Here is a 16,519-nt window from a genome sequence, read left to right as displayed (position 1 = left end):
ACTCAGCAGCACCCTCACAGTACGCCCACTACCTCAGCAACTCCCTCAGTATACGCCCTTCCTCAGCAGCTCCCTCAGAGTATGCTCCCTACATCAGCAGCTCCCTCAGCATGCTCCCTACCTCAGCAGCTCTCTCAGAGCATGCTCCCAACGTCAGCAGCTCCCTCACAGTGCGCTCCCTCTACCTCAGCATCTCCCTCAGACTGTGCTCCCTACCTCAACAGCTCCCACACAGTGTCCTAACTCAGCAGCTCCCTCGCAATGTGCTCCCTATCTCAGCAGCTCTCCCAGAGTGTCCTACCTCAGCAGCTACTTCATAGTTTTCTCCCCACCTCAGCAGCTCCCTCAGTGTGCTCCCTACCTCAGCAGCACGCCCATGTGTGTTTTATCTCAGCAGCTCCCTCATAATGTGCTCCCTAACTCAGCAGCTCCCTCACAGTAGTCCCTCTACATCAGCAGCTCCCTCCGTATGCTCCCTTCTTCAGCAGCTCTCCCAGTGCACTCCCTACCTCTGCAGCTCCCTCAAAGTGTGTTCCCTCACCGTGTGCTCCCTCAGAGTGTCCTACCTCAGCAGCTCCCCCAGTGTCCGATGTCAGCAGCTACTTCATAGTGGGCTCCATCCTTCAGCAGCTCCCCCAGAGTGTCCTGTCTCAGCAGTTCTCTCACAATGTGCTCCCTACCTCAGCAGCTCCCTCACAATGTGCTCCCTACCTCAGCAGCTCCTCCATGTGCTCCCTACCTCAGTAGCTCCCCCAGCATGTTCTATCTCAACTCCCTCACAGTATACTCCCTTCCTCAGCAGGTCCCTCACAGTTCATTCCTTACCTCACAGTATGCTCCCTACCTTAGCAGCTCCCTCACAGTGCGCTCCCAACCTCAGCAGATCCCTCAGTGTGCTCCCTTCCTCAGCAGATCCCTCACAATGTACTCCCTACATTAGCAGCTCCCTCACAGTACACTGTCTACCTCAGCCGCTACCTCAGTGTGCCCCCTTCCACAGCAGCTCCATCACAGTTTGTTCCCTATGACAACACCCCAAAAGTGCATTCCATTCCTCAGCACCCCGCTCAGTGTACTCCCTGCCTCAGCATCACTCTCACAGATCACTCATTACCTCAGCAGCTCCCTCACAATGTGCTCTCTATCTCAGCAGCACCCTCACAGTACGTCCTCTACCTCTGCAGCTCCATCAGAGTATGCTCCCTTCCTCAGCAGTTCCCTCAGAGTGTGCTCCCTATCTCAGCAGCTCTCCCAGAGTGTCCTACCTCAGCAGCTACTTCATAATGTGCTCCTTACCTCACCAGCTCCCTCACAATATGCTCCCTACCTCAGCAGCTCCCTCAGTGTGCTCCCTACCTCAGCAGCTCCCCCAGAGTGTTTTATCTCAGCAGCTCCTTCACAGTAAGCTCCCTCACTCAGCAGCTCCCTCACAGTACACTCTCTTCCTCAGCAGCTCCCTCACAGTGTGTGCCCAATGTCAACAGCTCCCCAGCAGTGCACTCCATACCTCAGCACCCCCCTCACAGTGTACTCTTCCTCAGCAGCTCTCTCATAGTATGCTCCCTATCTCAGCAGCTCCCTCAGACTGTTTTCCAAACCTCAGCAGCTCCCTCTGAGTGTCCTGTCTCAGCAGCTACCTCAGTGTGCTCCCTTCCTCAGCAGCTCCTTCACAGTGCGCTCCCTCCCTCAGCAGCTCTCTCAGTGCACTCCCTCCCTCAGCAGCTCCTAACAGTGTGTACCCAACATCAACAGCTCCCCAGCAGTGCACTTCATACCTCAGCTCCCCCCTCATAGTGTACTCCCTTCTCAGCAGCTCCCTCACAGTATGCTCCCTATCTCAGCAGCTCCCTCACAGTATGCTCCCTATCTCAGCAGCTCCCTCAGACAGTGTTCCATACCTCAGCAGCTCCCTCAGAGTGTCCTGTCTCAGCAGCAACCTCAGAGTGCTCCCTACCTTAGCAGCTCCCTCAGAGTACGCTGTCTACCTCAGCAGCTACCTCAGTGTGCCCCCGCCTCAGCAGCTCCGTCAGTTTGTTCCCAACGTCAACAGCTCCCCCACAGTGTACACCATACTACAGCACCCCCCTCAGTGTACTCCCTACCTCAGCAACTCCCTCACAGTTCGTTCCATACCTCAGCACCTCCCTCAGAGTGTCCTGTCTCAGCAGCAACCTCGTAGAGTGCTCCCTACCTTAGCAGCTCCCTCAGAGTACGCTGTCTACCTCAGCAGCTACCTCAGTGTGCCCCCTGCCTCAGCAGCTCCATCAGTTTGTTCCCTACGTCAACAGCTCCCCCACAGTGTACACCATACTACAGCACCCCCCTCAGTGTACTCCCTACCTCAGCAACTCCCTCACAGTTCGTTCCATACCTCAGCAGCTCCTCCAGAGTGTCCTACCTCAGCAGCTCCCTCAGTATGCTCCCTTCCTCAGCAGCTCCCTCAGAGTATGCTCCCTACCTCAGCAGCTCCTTCACAGTACGCTCCATCCTTCATCAGCTCCGCCACAGTGTACTACCTCCGCAGCTCCCTCACAGTGCGCTCCCTACCTCAGCATCTCCCTCAGACTGTGCTCCCTACCTCAACAGCTCCCTCACAGTGTCATAACTCAGCAGCTCCCTCACATTGTACTCCCTACATCAGCAGCTCCCTCACAATGTGCTCCCAACCTCAGCAGCTCCCTCACAGTCTGCTGTCTACCTCAGCCGCTATCTCAGTGTGCCCCCTTTTTCAGCAGCTCCGTCACAGTGTGTTCCCAACGACAACAGCTCCCCAACAGTGCGCTCCATACCTCAGCACCTCCCTCTCAGTGTACTCCCTTCCTCAGCAGCTCACTCACAGTTCACTCCTTAGCTCTGCAGCTCGCCCAGAGTGTTTTATCTCAGCAGCTCCCTCACAATGTGCTCCCTAACTCACAGTACGCCCTCTACATCAAAAGCTCCCTCAGATTATGCTCCCTACCTTAGCAGCTCGCTCACAGTACACTCCATCTTCAACAGCTCCCCCAGAATGTCCTACCTGGATACGAAATGTTAAACCAGATCTTGATGTACTGTCGACAAAATAATGTGTGTCAGCACTTACAGAAAGGAAGGTTGCCAACCTGGGGAAGGGGGCAATGGCGTGGAGCATAGATGGGCAGAGGCAAAATACTAAGAGAGATTGGGTAATGCAGGAGTCGGGAGAGGTGACCTCACGCAGCTCAAAAGTATAACTGTGTAGTAGTTTGAATAATCATCACTTCAATTGCTTTCTGCAGTTGGGGTCCTTTCTTGCAAGATCGTAAAATAAATGGTCTTGTTTCCAGCTTTGGTGGTCTCGTATAATTTTATTGAGTTTGTTTCTTACACTACTTCAGCAGCTCCCTCACACTGTGCTCCCTACCTCAGCAGCTCCCTCAGTGTGCTCCCTGCCTCAGCAGCACCCTCACAGTGCTCCCTAACTCAGCAGCACCCTCACAGTACACCCTCTACATCAGCATATGCTCCCTATCTCAGCAGCTCCCTCACAATGTGCTCCCTAACTCAGCAGCGCCCTCACAGTACGCACTCGACCTCAGCAGCTCCCTCAGATTATGCTCCCTTTCTCAGCAGCTCCCTCACAGTATGCTCCATCTTCATTAGCTCCCCCAGAATGTCCTACCTCAGCAGCTCCCTCACAATGTGCTCCCGATCTCAGCAGCTCTCCCAGAGTGTCCTACCTCAGCAGCTACTTCATAGTGTGCTCCCTACCTCAGTAGCTCCCTAAGTGTGCTCCCAATCTCAGCAACTCTCCCAGTGTCCTAGCTCAGCAGGTACTTCACAAGTGTGCTTCCTACCTCAACATCTCCCTCACAGTATGCTTCCTTCCTCAGCAACTCCCTCAGAGTATGCTCCCTACCTCAGCAGTTCCTTCACAATATGCTCCCTTCCTCAGCAGCTCCCCCAGTGTCCTGTCTCAGCAGCTCCCTCACAGTGCGCTCCCAACCTCAGCAGATCCCTCAGTGTGCTTCCTTCCCCAGCAGATCCCTCACAATGTACTCCCTACCATAGCAGCTCCCTCACAGTACGCTGTCTACCTCAGCAGCTACCTTAGTATGCCCCCTTCCTCAGCAGCTTCCTCACAGTGTGTTCTCAACGTCAACAGGTCCCCAACAGTGCACTCCATACCTCAGCACACTCCTCACAGTGTAATCCCTTCCTCAGCAGCTCCCCCAGAATGTCCTACCTCAGCAGCTCCCTCGCAATATGCTCCCTACCTCAGAAGCTCCCTCAGTGTGTTCCCTACTTAGCAGCTCCCCCAAAGTGTTTTATCTCAGCAGTTCCCTCACAATGTGCTCCCTTCCTCAGCAGCTCCCTCACAGTGCGCTCCATCCTTCAACAGCTCCCCCAGAATGCCCTACCTCAGCAGCTCCCTCACACTGTGCTCCCTATCTCAGCAGCTCTCCCCAGAGTGTCCTACCTCAGGAGCTCCCTCACAGTGTGCTCTCTACCACAGCAGCTCCCTCACAGTGTGCTTCCTACCTCAACATGTCCCTCACAGTATGCTCCCTTCCTCAGCAGCTCCCTCACAGTATACTCGCTACCTCAGTAGCTCTCCCAGAGTGTCCTAACTCAAGAGCTACCTCAGTGTACTCCCTACCTCAGCAGCTCCCTCAGTGTACTCCCTACCTCAGCAGCTCGCCCAGTGTGTCCTGTCTCAGCAGCTCCCTCACAATGTGCTCCTTAACTCAGCAGCACCCTCACAGTATGCCCTCTACCTCAATAGCTCCCACACAAAGTCCTCCCTTCCACAGCAGCTCCCTCACTGTGCTCTCCATCCTTCAACAGCTCCCCCCAGAATGTCCTACCTCAGCAGCTCCCTCACAATGTGCTCACTATCTCAGCAGCTCTCCCAGAGTGTCCTACCTCAGCAGCTACTTCATAGTGTGCTCCCAACCTCATCAGATCCCTCACAAATGTGCTCCCTACCTCAGCAGCACCCTCACAGTACACCCTCTACCACAGCAGCTCCCCCAGTATGTTCCCGACCTCAGCAGCTCCCTCAGCGCGTGCTCCCTACCTCAGCAGCTCCCTCAGAGTGCGCTCCATCCTTCTACAGCTTCCCCAGTGTTCTATCTCAGCAGCTCCCTCACAGTGTGCTGCCTACATCAGCAGCACGCTCACAATCTGCTCCCAATCACAGCATCACCCTCACAGTCCGCTCCCTACCTCAGCAGTTCCCTCACAATATGCTCCCTATGTCAGCGTCTCCCTCAGACTGTGTTCCATACCTCAGCCACTTCCGCAGTGTGCTCCCGACTTCAGCAGCTCCCCCAGAGTGTCCGATGTCAGCAGCTACCTCATAGTGTGCTCCCAACCTCAGCAGATCCCTCAGTGTGCTCCCTTCCTCAGCAACTCCCTCACAATGTACTCCCTACATTAGCAGCTCCCTCACAGTACACTGTCTACCTCAGCCACTATCTGTGTGCCCCCTTCCTCAGCAGCTCCCTCACAGTGTGTTTCCAACGTCAACAGCTCCCCAACAGTGCACTCCATACCTCAGCAGCCCCCTCACAGTGTACTCTCTTCCTCAGCAGCTCCCTCACAGTTCACTCCTTACCCTCAGCAGCTCCCCAGAATGTCTTCCCTCAGCAGCTCCCTCGCAATGTGGTCCCTACCTCAGCAGCTCTCCCAGAGTTTCCTACATCAGCAGCTACTTCATAGTGTGCTCCCTCTCAGCATCTCGCTCACAATGTACTCCCTTCCTCAGTATCTCCCTCACAATGTGCTCCCTAACACAGCATCTCCCCCACAATGTGCTCCCTAACTCAGCAGCACCCTCACAGTATAGTATGCCCTCTACATCAGCAGCTCCCTCAGGCTATGCTCCATTCCTCAGCAGCTCCCTTACAGTATGCGCCATCTTCAACAGCTCCCCCAGAATGTCCTACCTCAGCAGCTCCCTCACAATGTGCTCCCTACCTCAGCAGCTCCCTCAGTGTGCTCCCTACCTCAGCAGCTCCCCCAGAGTGTTCTGTCTCAGCAACCCCCTCACAATGTGCTCCCTAACTCAGAAGCACCGTCGCAGTAGGCCCTCTACATCAACAGCTCCTTCAGATTATGCTCCCTTCCTCAGCAGCTCCCTCACAGTACGTTCCATCTTCAGCAGCTCCCCCAGAATGTCCTACCTCATCAGCTCCCTCACAATGTGCTCCCTATCTCATCAGCTCTCCCAGAGTATCCTAGCTCAGCAACTACTTCATAGTGTGCTCCCTACCTCAGCAGCTTCCTCACAATGTGCTCCCTTCCTCAGCATCTCCCTCACATTGTGTTCCCAACGTCAACAGCTCATCAATAGTGCAACCCCCTCACAGTGTTCTCCGTTCCTCACCTGCTCCCCCACAATTCACTCCTTACCACAGCAACTCCCCCAGAATGTCCTACCTCAGCAGTTACTTTATTCTGTGCTCCCTACCTCAGCAGCTCCCTCAGAATGTGTTCCCTACCTCAGCAGCTCCCTCAGTGTGCTCCCTACCTCAGCAGCTACTTCATAGTCTGCTCCCTACCTCAGCAGCTCCCTCAGTTTGCTCCTGATCTCAGCAGCTCCCTCACAATGTGTTCCCTACCTCAGCAGCACGCTCAAAATGTGCTCCCTAACTCAGCAGCACACTCACCGTGCACCCTCTACCTCAGCAGCTCCTTCAGAGTATGCTCCCTTCCTCAGCAGCTCCCTCACAGTGCGCTCCACCTACAGCAGCTCCCCAAGAATGTTCTCCCTCTGCAGCTCTCTCACAGTATGCTCCCTATCTCAGCAGATCTCCAAGATTGTCCTACCTCAGCAGCTACTTCATAGTGTGCTCTCTACCTCATCAGCTCCCTCACAATGTGCTCCCTACCTCAGCAGCTCCCTCAGTGTGCTCCCTACCTCAGCAACTCTCCCAGAGTGTCCTACTTCAGCAGCTACTTCACAGTGTGCTTCCTACCTCAACATCTCCCTCAAAGTATGTTCCTTTCCTCAGCAGCTCCCTCACAGTATGCTCCCTATCTCAGCAGCTCCCTCACAGTTTGCCCCCTTCCTCAGCAGCTCCCTCACAGTTTGTTCCCAATGTCAACAGCTCCCCCACAGTGCACTCCATACCACAGCAGCCCCCTCAGTGTACTCCCTACCTCTGCAACTCCCTCACAGTATGCTCCCTACCTCAGCAGCTCCCTCACAATATGCTCCCTACCTCAGCATCTCCCTCAGACTGTGTTCCATACCTCCGCATCTCCTTCAGTGAGCTTCCTACCTCAGCAGCTCCCATAGAGTGTCCTGTCTCAGCAGCTCCTCCAGAATGTCCTACCTCAGCAGGTCCCTCGCAATACGTTCCCTACCTCAGCATCTCCCTCACAATGTGCTCCCTACCTCAGCAGCTCACCCAGAGGTTTTATCTCAGCAGCTTCCTCACAATGTGCTCCCTAACTCAGCAGCACCCTCATAGCACGCCCTCTACCTCGGCAGCTCTCTCAGTGTGCTCCTACCTCAGCATCTCCCTCACAATATGCTCCCTCTCTCAGCAGCTCTCCCAGAGTGTTTTATCTCAGCAGCACCCTCACAATGTGGTCCCTACCTCAGCAGCTCCCTCACAATGTGCTCCCTACCTCAGCAGCTCCCTCAGAATGTTCTATCTCAGCAGCTCCCTCACAATGTGCTCCCTAACTCAGAAGCACCCTCGCAGTAAACTCTCTACATCAACAGCTCCCTCAGGATGCTCCTTTCCTCAGCAGCTCCCTCATAGTGAGCTCCATCCTTCAACAGATCCCCCAGTGTCCTACCTCAGCAGCTCCCTCACAATGTGTTCCCTATCTCAGCAGCTGCCCCAGTGTTTTATCTCAGCAGTTCCCTCACAATGTGCTCCCTAACTCAGCAGCACCCTCACCGTACGCCCTCTACCTCAGCAGCTCCCTCAGATTATGCTCCCTTCCTCAGCAGCTCCCTCACAGTGCGCTCCATCCTTCAACAGCTCCCCCAGAATGTCCTACCTCAGCAGTTCCCTCACAATGTGCTGCCTACCTCAGCAGCTCCCTCACAATGTGCACCCTACCTCAGCAGCTCCCTCATTGTGCTCCCTACCTCAGCAGCTCCCCCAGAGTGTTCTATCTCAGCAGCTCCCCCACAATGTGCTCCCTAACTCAGCAGCACCCTCACAGTGCACCCTCTACCTCAGAGCTCCCTCAGTATGCTCCCTTCCTCAGCAGCTCCCTCAGTGTATGCTCCCTTCCTCAGCAGCTACCTTACAGTGCCAGCACCCTCACAGTGCACCCTCTACCTCAGAGCTCCCTCAGTATGCTCCCTTCCTCAGCAGCTCCCTCAGTGTATGCTCCCTTCCTCAGCAGCTACCTTACAGTGCGCTCCATCATTCAACATCTCCCCCACAGTGTCCTACCTCAGCAGCTCCTTCACAGTGCGCTCCTCCCACAGCAGATACCTCATAGTACGCTCCCTGTCCCACCAGCTTCCCCACGGTATGCTCCCTACCTCAACAGCTCCCCCACTGTGTCCCCCCTATCTCAGTGTGCTCCCTCACAATGTGCTCCCTACTTCAGCAGCTCTTTCAGACTGTGCTCCCTACCTCAACAGCTCCTTCACAGTATGCTCCCGCCCTCAAAAATTCCCTCACAGTATGCTCCCTATCTCAGCAGCTCCCTCAGACTGTGTTCCTCAGCAGCTCCCCAGAGTGTCCTGTCTCAGCAGCTACCTCATAGTGTGCTCCCTACCTCAGCAGCTACCTCAGTGTGCCCTGTTTCTCAGCAACTCCGTCACAGTTTGTTCCCTACGTCAACAGCTCCCCCAGTGCACTCCATACCACAGCACCCCCTCACAGTATGCTCCCTACCTCAGCAGCTCCCTCACAATGTGCTCCCTACCTTAGCAGCTCCCTCACAGTGCGCTGCCAACCTCAGCATATCCCTGTGTGTTCCCTTCCTCAAAGATCCCTCACAATGTACTCCCTACTATAGCAGCTCCCTCACAGTACGCTGTTTACCTCAGCCGCTACCTCAGTCTGCCCCATTCCTCAGCAGCTCCCTCACATCACAGTGTGTTATCAACGTCAACAGCTCCCCAACAGTGCACTCTACACCTCAGCACCCCCCTCACAGTGTAATCCCTTCCTCAGTTGCTCCCTCACAGTTCACTCCTAACCTCAGCAGCTCCCCCAGAATGTCCTACCTCAGCAGCTCCCTCCAATATGCTCCTATCACAGCAGCTCCCTCACAATGTGCTCCCTAACTCAGCAGCACCTCACAGTACACCCTCTAACTCAGAGCTCCCTCAGATGCTCCGTACCTCAGCAAGCTCCCTCAGTGTACTCCCTCTTTCAGCAGCTCTCCCAGAGTGTTTTATCTCAGCAGCTCCCTCACAATGTGCACCCTACATCAGCAGCTCCCTCACAATGTGCACCCTACCTCAGCAGCTCCCTCACAATGTGGTCCCTACCTCAGCAGCTCGCCCAGAGTGTTCTATCTCAGCAGCTCCCCCACAATGTGCTCCCTAACTCAGCAGCACCCTCACAGTGCACCCTCTACCTCATAGCTCCCTCAGTGTGCTCCCTACCTTAGCAGCTCCCTCAGAATGTTCTATCTCAGCAGCTCCCTCACAATGTGCTCCCTAACTCAGAAGCACCCTCACAGTAAACCCTCTACATCAACAGCTCCCTCAGTATGCTCCTTTCCTCAGCAGCTCCCTCATAGTGAGCTCCATCCTTCAACAGATCCCCCAGTGTCCTACCTGAGCAGCTCCCTCACAATATGTTCCCTATCTCAGCAGCTGCCCCAGAGTGTTCTATCTCAGCAGCTCCCCCACAATGTGCTCCCTAACTCAGCAGCACCCTCACAGTGCACCCTCTACCTCAGAGCTCCCTCAGTATGCTCCCTTCCTCAGCAGCTCCCTCAGTGTATGCTCCCTTCCTCAGCAGCAACCTTACCGTGAGCTCCATCCTTCAACATCTCCCCCACTGTGTCCTACCTCAGCAGCTCCTTCACAGTAAGCTCCCTTCTTCAGCAGCTCCTTCACAGTGCGCTCCCTCCCTAAGCAGCTCCCTCACAGTGTGCTCCCTCTCAGTGTGCTCCATTCCTCAGCAGCTGCCCCAGAATGTCCACTCTCAGCAGCTACCTCATAGTGTGCTTCCAACCTCGGCTGCTCCCTACCTCAGCAGCTCCCTCACAGTTCAAGCCCTACCTCAGCAGCTCCCCCAGAGTGTCCAACCTCAGCAGCTCCCTCACTATGTGCTCCCTTCCTCAGCAGCTCTCCCAGAGTGTCCTACCTCAGCAACTACTTCACACTGTGCTTCCTACCTCAACATCTCCCTCAAAGTATGCTCCCTTCCTCAGCAGCTCCCTCACAGTATGCTCCCTTCCTCAGCAGCTCCCTCACAGTGTGCTCCCTACCTCAGCAGCTCCCTCACAGTTTGTTTCCAACGTCAACAGCTCCCCCACGCACAGTGCGCTCGATACCACAGCACTGCCCGCACAGGGCAGTCCCTTCCTCAGCAGCTCCCTCACAATATGCTCCCTAACTCAGCAGCTCCCTCACAATATGCTCCCTACCTCAGCATCTCCCTCAGACTGTGTTCCATACCTCAGCAGTTCCCTCAGAGTGTCCGATGTCAGCAGGTACTTCATAGTGTGCTTCATCCCTCAACAGCTCCCACAGAGTGTCCTGTCTCAGCAGCTACCTCAGTGTGCTCCCTACCTTAGCAGCTCCCTCACAGTACGCTCCCAACCTCAGCATATCCCTCAGTGTGTTCCATACCTCAGCAGCTCCCTCACAATATGCTCCCTATCTCAGCAGCTCTCCCATAGTGTCCTACCGCAGCAGCTCCCTCACAATGTGCTCCCTACCTCAGCAGCTCTCCCAGAATGTCCTACCTCAGCAGCTCTCCCAGAGTGTTCTATCTCAGCAGCTCCCTCACAAAGTGCTCCCTAACTCAGCAGCACCCTCACAGTACACTCTCTACATCAGCAGTTCCCTCAGTATGCTCCCTACCTCAGCAGCTCCCTCACAATGTGCTCCCTACCTCAGCAGCTCCCCCAGAGTGTTTTATCTCAGCAGCTCCCTCACGTGCTCCCTAACGCAGCAGCACCCTGACAGTACGCCCTCTACAGCAGCAGCTCCCTCAGATTATGCCACCTTCCTCAGCAGCTCCCTCACAATACGCTCCACCCTTCAACAGCTCCCCCAGAATGTCCTTCCTCAGCAGCTCCCTATCTCAGCAGCTCTCCCAGAGTGTCATACCTCAGCAGGTCCCTCACAATGTGCTCCCTAACTCAGCAGCACCCTCACAATCCACCCTCAACCTCAGAGCTCCCTCAGTACGCTCCCTACCTCAGCAGCTCCCTCACCGTGTGCTTCATCCTTCAACAGCTCCCCCAGAGTGTTCTACCTCAGCAGCTCATTTACAGTAAGCTCCCTTCCTCAGCAGCTCGCTCACAGTGTGCTCCCTCTCAGTGTACTCCATTCCTCAGCAGCTGCCCTAGAGTGTCCTATCTCAGCAGCTACCTCATAGTGTGCTCCCGACCTCAGCAGCTCCTATCTTAGCAGTTCCCTCACAATGTGCTCCCTACCTCAGCAGCTCCCACAGTGTGTGCTCCCTACCTCCGCAGCTCCCACAGGCTGCTCCCTCCCTCAGCATCTACCTCAGTGTGCTTTAAATGTCAACGGCTCCCTCCGCGTGTTCCTTATTTCAGCGGCTCCATCAGAGTGAACTCACAGCAGCTCCCTCACTCTGTGCTCCCTCAGTCAGCAGTTCCCCCAGAGTGTCCGATGTCAGCACGTCCCTCACAGTATACTCCCTACCATCGCAGCTCCATCACGGTGCGCGCTCCCTACATCAGCATCTCCCTCAGACTGTGCTCCCTACCTCAACAGCTCCCTCACAGTATGATCCCTACCTCAGCAGCTCCCTCAGTATCTTCCCTACCTCAGCAGCTCCCTCACAATGTGCTCCATTCTTCTGCACCTCCCCCAGGGTGTCCCAACTCAGCAGCTCCCTCACATTGTGCTCCCATCTCAGCAGCCCTGTCACAGTTTGCTCCCTACCTCAGCAGCTCCCTCACAGTATGCTCCCTATCTCAGTAGCTCCCTCAGACTGTGTTCCATACCTCAGCAGCTCCCTCAGAGTGTCCTGCCTCAGCAGCTCCCTCAATGTATCCCTACCTCAGCAGCTTCCCCAGAGTGTCCGATGTCAGCAGCTACTTCATAGTGTGCTTCATCCCTCAGCAGTTCCCCCAGAGTGTCCTGTCTCAGAAGCTACCTCAGTGTGCTCCCTACCTCGGCAGCTCCCTCACAGTACGCTGTCTACCTAAGCAGCTACTTCAGTGTGCCCCTTCCTCAGCAGTTCCCTCACAGTTTGTTCCCTATGTCAACAGCTCCCCCACAGTGCACTCCATACCTCAGCACCCCCCTCACAGTGTAGTCCCTACCTCAGCAGCTACCTCATATTATGCTCCCTACCTCAGCAGCTCCCTCACAGTTCGCTCGTAACCTCAGCAGCTCCCCAAAGTGTCCTACCTCAGCCGCTCCCTCACTATGTGCTCCCTTCCTCAGCAGCTCTCTCAGAGTGTCCTACCTCAGCAGCTACTTCAGTGTGCTCCCTACTTCAACCTCTCCCTCCCAGTACACTCCCTACCTCAGCAGCTCCCTCACAGTTTGTTCCCAACGTCAGCAGCTCCATCTCAGTGCACTCCATACCTCAGCACCCCCCTCACAGTGTACTCCCTACCTCAGCAGCTCCCTCACAGTATGCTCGCTGCCTCAACATCTCCCTCACGGTATGCTCCCTTCCTCAGCAGCTCCTTCATAGTATGCTCCCTACCTCAGCAGCACCCTCACATTATGCTCCCTATCTCAGCAGCTCTCCCAGAGTGTCCTACCTTGGCAGCTAGTTCATAGTGTGCTCCCTACCTCAGCAGCTCCCTCACAAAGTGCTCCCTACCTCAGCAGCTCCCTCAGTGTGCTCCCTACCTTAGTATGCTCCCTCACAATGTGCTCCCTACCTCAGCAGCTCCCCAGAGTGTTTTATCTCAGCAGCTCCCTCACAATGTGCTCCCTAGCACAGCATCACCCTCACAGTACGCCCTCTACATCAGCAGCTCCCTCAGATTATGCCACATTCCTCAGCAGCTCCCTTACAGTACGGTCCATCCTTCAACAGCTCCTCCAGAATGTCCTACCTCAGCAGCTCCCTCACAATGTCCCTCCATCTCAGCAACTCCCCCAGAGTGTTCTATCTCAGCAGCTCCCTCACAATGTGCTCCCGAACTCAGCAGCACACTCACAGTACACCCTCAACCTCAGAGCTCCCTCAGTATGCTCCCTACCTCAGCAGCTCCCTCAGAGTGTGCTCTCTTCCTCAGCAGCTCCCTGACAGTGTGTTCCCTCCCACAGCAGCTACCTCACAGTGTGCTCTCTCTCTCAGTGTACTCCATTCCTCAGCAGCTGCCCCAGAGTGTCCTATCTCAGCACTACTTCATAGTGTGCCCCTTTCCTCAGCAGCTCCCTCACAGTATGCTCCCTTCCTCAGCAGCTCCCTCACAATATGCTCCCTACCTCAGCAGCACCCTCACAGTGCGCTCCATCCTTCAGCACCTCCCCGCGAGTGTCCCAACTCAGCAGCTCCCTCAGACTGTGTTCCATACCTCAGCAACTCCCTCAGTGTGCTCCCTACCTCAGCAGCTCCCCCAGAGTGTCCGATGTTAGCAGCTACTTCATACTGTGTTCCATCCCTCAGCGGCTCCCCCCGAGTGTCCTGTCTCAGCAACTACCTCAGTGTACTCCCTACCTTGTCAGCTCACACAGTACGCTGTCTACCTCAGCAGCTCCCTCAGTGCGCTCCCTACCTCAGCAGCTCCCTCAGACTGTGCTCCATACCTCAGCAGCTCCCACAGTCTGGTCCCTCCCTCAGCATCTACCTCAGTGTGCTTTACATCTCAGCGGCTCCCTCCACGTGTTCCTTATCTCAGCAGCTCCCTCACTGTCCTAGCTCAGCGACTCCCTCAGAGAGTGTACTCTCAGCAGCTCCCTCAGTGCACTCTCTCACTCAGCAGTTTCCCCAGAGTGCCTGGTATCAGCACCTCCCTCACAGTATACTCCCTACCTCCGCAGCTCTCTCAGAGCGCTCCCTTCCTCAGCAGTTCCCTCACAGTATGCTCCCTCCCTCATCAGCTCCCTCGGTGTATTCCCTACCTCAACCGCTCCCTCAGACAGTGCACTCTCAGCAGCTCCCTCAGTGTGCTCCCTCACAGTGTACTTCCTACCTCAGCAGTTCCCACAGAGTGTACTCTCAGCAGCTCCTTCACAGTGTGCTCCCTTACAGTATGCTCCCTACCTCAGCAGCTCCCTCAGTGCTCTCCCTCCTTCAGCAGCTCCCCCAGAGTGTCCTACCTCACCAACTGCTTCATAGTGTGCTCCTTACCTCAGCAGCTCCCTCACAGTATGGTCACTAACTCAGCAGCTCCCTCAGACAGTACTCCATCCCTCTGCAGCTCTGCCACCTTAGCAGCTCCCTCAGTATGATCCCTCCATCAGCAGCTCCCTCAGTGCTCTCCCCACCTCAGCAGCACCCTCAGACAGTGCACTCTCAGCAGATCACAATATGCTCTCTTCCTCAGCAGCTCCCCCACAGTGTGCTCCCCACCTCAGCAGCTCCCTACCTCAGCAGTGCCCTCACAAGGTGTTCCCTACCTCAGCAGCTCCCTCAGTGTGCACCCTACCTTAGCAGCTCCCTCACAGTACGTGCTCTACCTCAGCAGCTCCCTCATCATGCGCTCCCTTCCTCAGCAGCTCCCTCATCATGCACTCCCTTCCTCAGTAGCTCCCTCATCATGCGCTCCATCCCTCAGCAGCTCCCACATTTTACTCTCTGCAGCTCCTTCCAGAGGGACCGATGTCAGCAGTCCTCTCACAGTATGCTCCCTATCTCAACAGCTCCCTCACAATACGCCGTCTACCTCAGCCACTACCTCAGTGTGCCCCCCTTCCTCATTCACAGTTTGTTCCCAACGTCAACAGCTCCCTTACAGTGTACTCCATACCTCAGCACCCTCAACAACTCCCTCACAGTGTCCCAACTCAGCAGCTCCCTCACATTGTGCCCCCTACCTCAGCAGCTCCCTCACAGTATCCTCCCTTCCTCAGCAGCTCCCTCACAATGTGCTCCGTATCTCAGTAGCTCCCCCAAAGTGTCCTACCTTAGCAGCTACTTCAGAGTGTGCTCCCTACCTCGGCTGCTCCCTCCCTCAGCAGCTCCCTCACAGTATGCTCCCTACCGCAAGAGCTTCCCCACAGTGTCCTACCTTAGCAGCTCCCTCACAGTGCGCTCCCTACCTCAGCAGCTCCCTCAGACTGTTATCCCTACCTCAGCAGCTCCCTCAGACTGTGCTCCATACCTCAGCAGCTCCCTCCGTCTGCTCCCTCCCTCAGCATCTACCTCAGTGTGCTTTATATCTCAGCGGCTCCCTCCGCGTGTTCCTTATTTCAGCAGCTCCCTCACTGTCCTACCTGAGCGGCTCCCTCAGAGAGTGTACTCTCAGCAGCTCCCTCACTCTGTGCTCCCTCACTCAGCAGATCCCCCAGAGTGTCCGCTGTCAGCACCTCCCTCACAGTATACTCCCTACTATCGCAGCTCCCTCACAGTATGATCCCTACCTCAGCAGCTCCCTCACAGTGTACTCCCTACCTCAGGAGCTCCTTCACAGTACGCTCTCTACCGCAGCAGCTAACTCAGTGTGACCCCTTCCTCAGCAGCTTCCTCACAGAGTGTTTCCTACATCAATGCTCACCCACAGTGCACTGCATACCTCAGCACCCTCCTCACAGTGTACTCCCTACCTCAGCAGCTCCCTCACAGTGTACTCCCTACCTCAGCAGCTCCCTCAGTATGCTCCCTACCTCAGCAGCTCCCCCAGAGTATCCTGTCTCAGCATCTACTTCATAGTGTGCTCCCTACCTTAGCAGCTCCCTCACATGCGCTCCCAACCTCAGTATATCCCTCAGTGTGCTCCCTTTCTCAGCAGATGCCTCAAAATGTACTCCCTCCCATTGCAGCTCCCTCACAGTACGCTGTCTACCTCAGCAGCTACCTCAGTGTGCTTCCTAACCCAGCAGCTCCCTCACGGTGCGCTCCCTCACCGTGCTCTCCATCCCTCAGCAGCTCCCCCAGTGTGTCCTACCTCAGCAGCTCCCTCACAATATGCTCCCTACCTTAGCAGCTCCCTCACAGTGTGCTCCCTTACTCAGCAGCTCCCTTACAGTACGTGCTCTATCTCAGCAGCACCCTCACCGTACGCTCTCTACCGCAGCAGCTTCTTCAGTGTGCCTCCTTCCTCAGCATCTCCCTCACAGAGTGTTTCCTCTGTCAACAGCTCCCCCACAGTGCACTCAATACCTCAGCACCCCTCTCACAGTGTACTCCCTACCTCAGCAGCTCCCTCACAGTCCGCTTTCTTCCTCAGCTGCTGCCTCAAAGTGAGCTCCCTCACCATGTGTCCCATCCCTCAGCAGCTCCCTCACAATGTGCTCTGT

This window comes from Chiloscyllium plagiosum, unplaced genomic scaffold, assembly GCF_037043375.1.
Source record: "Chiloscyllium plagiosum isolate Xiang-an unplaced genomic scaffold, Cpla_swu_hap1 HiC_scaffold_16, whole genome shotgun sequence".
NCBI lineage: Eukaryota > Metazoa > Chordata > Chondrichthyes > Orectolobiformes > Hemiscylliidae > Chiloscyllium > Chiloscyllium plagiosum.
The sequence above is the reverse complement of the archived record's forward strand: the minus strand, read 5'-3'. Positions refer to the sequence as shown.